Genomic DNA, 5,148 nt, shown 5'->3' on the forward strand with positions numbered 1-5,148 from the left:
ACGTGCGCCAGACGGGAGGGGCGGCCAGGGAGCCCGGAGCCCTCCGCGCCCCCTGTCTCAGGCGGCTCCCCGAAGCGCGCTCCCGCCCCAGCATGGACGCCCCCCCCACCAGTCCTGGCCCTCGCGGGGAGGGCGAGTGGGCGGCAGAAGCGGAGAAAGCGCGCCCGGCGGGAGTCGCGCTCGAGGGCAGCCTCGCGGAGGCTCCCCGGAGGAAAGCGGGACTCGCAGGAGGCCGTCAGGCTCGGCTGAAGGAGAACTGCCTTCCCCCGAAGAGAGCGGAGACCCCGGAGAGAACCCCTGCCCCCCCCCCACGAGCGCCAGTCCGCCGCCGCCGGCCCCCCCCCCCCGCAACGGACGTGGCGCCTCCCGCGGGGCTGGCTGACTTGTAAGGCCTTCGCTTTCTCATCAGAGTTCCAGCTGACCAAGAAGGGGGGGAGGGAGAGAGAGAGAAACGCGACGGCAGCACCAAGAAGCTGCCCAGCTGGAAACCAGAAGGGACGCCCCCGTCAGTTAGTTGCTGCCCCTTCTTAGGGACGGAGCTGCCCCACCCTGCCTGTTTCCGCTGGTGCTGCGGAGAGCGAGGAGTTCCCCGGGCAACCGAGGGGAAAAGTTGGCCTGGGATGTTGTATGGCTGGGATGCTTTGCAGGCATCTTTCGAGGGTACGCGGCAGATGGACCTGTTCTGAATGCTTCCTTGAGAGTAGCGCAAGGGACAGGCCTCCCAAGGACTGGAAATGCCCCCCCCCCAAGCTCCTTCCTTAGCAAAGCTGGGGAGGCGGCAAGGCTGGTGGATGCACAAGGTGAAGGATTTATGTGGGTCAGGGGTGAAATTACTAGGCTTTAAGGAAGCTGTTGGTTCAGCTGATTACAGCCTTTATGATGAAACAATCGAGGATGCCTTGGTGCAGCCTGGATTTCCCTGGTATTTCCCCCTTCTATCCCACTTAAAAAAAACAATAACAGCACACCAACAGTCTTCTAAGAAGAAAATAGTTTACTCGCAGTTCAGATTCAGTAGCGATCTGGAGGCAGGCTTATGTTGCAGTTATAGGTACATTTGTGTGTGTGAACAATGGAATATGAGTCTGACCTCAGACTAGAGAACTAGCTACATCTCTGTAGAGAATAGATGCAGTGACAAGATGGACTAGAGAGCCAAGAAAGAAAGATGGCGGCATGACCAGCCCTTTTTTAATAAAAGTGACGCCCATCTCTATCTGGCTGCACCCAGGGGGGAGTGGCTCCCGCAGGTTTGACAGGAACTTCTCCCTGTTGGATCCACATTCTGCTGAGTGCCCATTCATTCCAGCAAATGAATGTTGGACTTGACTGCTCTTTCTGGATATCCCACAAGTGAAAGGGTAGCAAGCTAATACCCCAGAGGACAGGATCGCACTTCAAAATGACCTTAACAGATTAGAGAACTGGGCCAAAGCAAACAAGATGAATTTTAACAGGGAGAAATGTAAAGTACTACACTTGGGCAAAAAAAAAAACGAAAGGCACAAATACAGGATGGGTGACACCTGGCTTGAGAGCAGTACATGTGAAAAGGATCTAGGAGTCTTGGTAGACCATAAACTTGACATGAGTCAACAGTGTGATGCAGCAGCTAAAAAAGCCAATGCAATTCTGGGCTGCATCAATAGGAGTATAGCATCTAGATCAAGGGAAGTAATAGTACCACTGTATTCCGCTCTGGTCAGACCTCACCTGGAGTACTGTGTCCAGTTCTGGGCACCACAGTTCAAGAAGGATACTGACAAGCTGGAACGTGTCCAGAGGAGGGCAACCAAAATGGTCAAAGGCCTGGAAACGATGCCTTATGAGGAACGGCTTAGGGAGCTGGGTATGTTTAGCCTGGAGAAGAGAAGGTTAAGGGGTGATATGATAGCCATGTTCAAATATATCAAAAGATGTCATATAGAGGAGGGTGAAAGGTTGTTTTCTGCTGCTCCAGAGAAGCGGACATGGAGCAATGGATTCAAACTACAAGAAAGAAGATTCCACCTAAACATTAGGAAGAACTTCCTGACAGTGAGAGCTGTTCAACAGTGGAATTTGCTGCCAAGGAGTGTGGTGGAGTCTCCTTCTTTGGAGGTCTTTAAGCAGAGGCTTGACAGCCATCTGTCAGGAATGCTTTGATGGTGTTTCCTGCTTGGCAGGGGGTTGGACTGGATGGCCCTTGGGGTCTCTTCCAACTCTATGATTCTAAGTGGCAGTGGGCTGTGAGCAGGATCAGGGCAAGGGGATTGTTTGAGGCAAACTGTGCCCACCTTGGTTCTGTTCTTTAGAATTTCAAATTTGAGCGGCTGCCTTTGGTTCTTTGCCCCTCCTCCACACATCTTTGTTAACAGGCAGTGTGATCAGAACACTGCAAGTTGAATATAGATTGAACATAGATTTGGGAGCCCACTCGTGTTCCAGAGCAGGTACAAAATTCTGCATGCAAGACAGGTCCCACTTTGTCAGTTTCAGTTCCCCTTCCATGGAACAGCCAGTTGGAGTTCTTGTGAGGCTGGATGAGATAATGGATTTGTAATGCGGTTCTCACGCTGCATAAATAACCTGCGGGAATTAATAATCAAAGCTCTAGGGAGACAGTGTTCTCCCTCCACCACTTTATTTGCTTAGGGAGGTTTTGTGGGACTTTGTTGAAGAACCTGGGAATTAAATCCCCAGAGTTCTAGAGGGCATCATGCGCTGTGCGACTGGCAGACATTCTTACAGCCTGTTTGTTCCAGTTCAGATCAAAATTCCACTGACTTCTTTAAGGTGCTTTTAGACTGAATTTGTTTCAATGCAGCACATAGCTTAATCCATTTCCTTAGGGCACTGAGTGACACAGAAAATTAATCAGGGATATGATTACCTGCTTTAAAATCCATTTTAACTCATGAGATGAATCTGGGGGCTTCATTTTGTTCTCAACTCTTAAATAAGTTTGGAGAAGAAGAAGAAGAAGAAGAAGAAGAGGAGGAGGAGGAGGAGGAGGAGGAGGAGGAGGAGGAGGAGGAGGAGGAGCTTTTGAGTCACTGAAACCCTTTTCATGTGCCGACAGGATGTGCATTAGTAACCTGGAGACAGTCATCCCAGCATTTACAAATGCAGAAGAAGATGCTGTACTCACAAATGCTTACACTGAGCTTCACATAAAGAGAGGCTCTCCAGTTCACATCAATTGGGGTAGCTTTGTTACATCTCCAACGGAGCATGCATCTTTCCTCCAAAACGAAGATAACAGGAAACTTGTTCACTCTAGAGCTCCATAGAAGTAGCACTACCAGGTAGAGTCTGCCTTTTATTCTGCTATCTATCCGAAAGCATACATAACCTTTATGGAAAGCTTCACTGCACAGTAGCAGTCAGCAGAAAGCATTTCAGGAAAACAACAACAACAACAACAACAACAACAACAACAGCTTTTTGTCAGCTTTTCCCTGACAAATGCGAGGGCATTTGGAGGAGGAGGCCTGGAGTGCTGCCTCATGCTGTACCTGTACATAGGATCAAGAGACATGAGGGGGGGTGAGGGAGTTGGGGCAGTGACCTGCAACACCTGCGCCATGTTTGTCTTCCTGAGACTGTGCAAAACCACACCTGCAGCAAGTGCAAGTTGTTTTCCTTGCTGGAAGAGAAGGTACAGCACCTTGAGGCCTGCCTAGCCCCACTTTGGGACAAGATGAGGAATCTCTTGCAAGAATGGAGTGGACTGTCCTGGAACAGCAACGTAGATAGGCTGCCCCCCCCCCCCGGGAGGAGGATGATTGCCCATTGCAGGAGATGAACCCCTGGAGCATCGTAACACACGCAAGCAGGACTGTCAGGAGCTGCAAACGTGATTCCATGCCCTCACCCCAGGCACCATTTCTGGGCCAGAGGAGCAAGGACAGCAGTTGGAGACCTCAGAATACACTGAGGAGGCTGTGGAAAATTCAGTGTACAGAATTATTCCTGCCACTCTCCAGAGGAAAAAGAGACACGTGCCGGTGGCAGGTGATTCGCTACTGAGCAGGATGGATAGTAGTACCTGTCACAGAACTCAGCAGGCCCCAGTGCAGACCTCACAGAAATATATTCCAAGCCCTCCCCTATTAATTTTCCAGGATCCTTGCTTTGATTATCGTTATTATAATTACAATGAAAGTTTTTTTTTGACACTGCACTGATAGGAAAGTATATTGTGGTATTAGCTGTGGGGACTCTCCGTATGACGTGCTGATGCTATTAATTATAACAATCATATGATTAATGGTATCCTGGCTCTCCATAGCAAGTGACCAGCAAACAGATCATGTTTTTCTGTGTCAAATGGGTGGAAACATGTAGATACCTTCTGCTATAGCTTAACACTTTGGTTTTAGCATAAATCATTTTTCATTCCTAGGTTTATGGAAATGCTACATTGTAAATCAGCTCAGTGTGATACCCCACAGCATAAATCACATATATTTGGTGCTTTACAAGTCTAGACAATATATTTTTGCAACTTCAGACATTTCAAAAGATGATTGATGACAGAAATGAATAATTGAGTAGAGTGTCTCTGTTCTACAAACAATAAATAGAGCAGCATCATAAAATCTGTGGCTTAGGGGAATAAATTGCCCCAGTTTCTCCAGAGTTTGCAATTCTTACATCCATATATATTTATTCTTTTAAACATAAGTGTGCACCTAGATGGTCAAACTACAGGAAAAGATGTTCTAAAATGAAAACCACTTCTTCTGGGTTCCTGATAGTTGAGAAAGATTCCATTCTGAAAGACTAACAGAAGACAGAGGGTCAACAGTTTTTAAGACAGTTGATGGGTCTGTGAAGAAGCAAGGAAGTTCCTGGGCCAGCTCACGAACAGCTAAGATAGTGACACTTGACCACTCTCCTAAACATTGGCATAAATTCTCTTGCAATTTCATGGGTGAAAGGGGTTTTGTGAAGGGGGAGAATTGCCTCTATAAGGATGGGAGAATCTAACAGTTTCAGTTTCTCATTACACCATTCTTGAATTCAGTTCTGCATGTAATTTGTGGTGTACAGTATATATACAGTATGTATGTATACACATACACACACACACCCCAGCATTTTAGTGTGCATTTCTCCCAATATACACATTTTTAATGCAAATTTGCCAAATGTACAATTTTT

Source organism: Lacerta agilis, chromosome 9 (assembly GCF_009819535.1).
Source record: "Lacerta agilis isolate rLacAgi1 chromosome 9, rLacAgi1.pri, whole genome shotgun sequence".
In the NCBI taxonomy this organism is placed as follows: Eukaryota; Metazoa; Chordata; class Lepidosauria; order Squamata; family Lacertidae; genus Lacerta; species Lacerta agilis.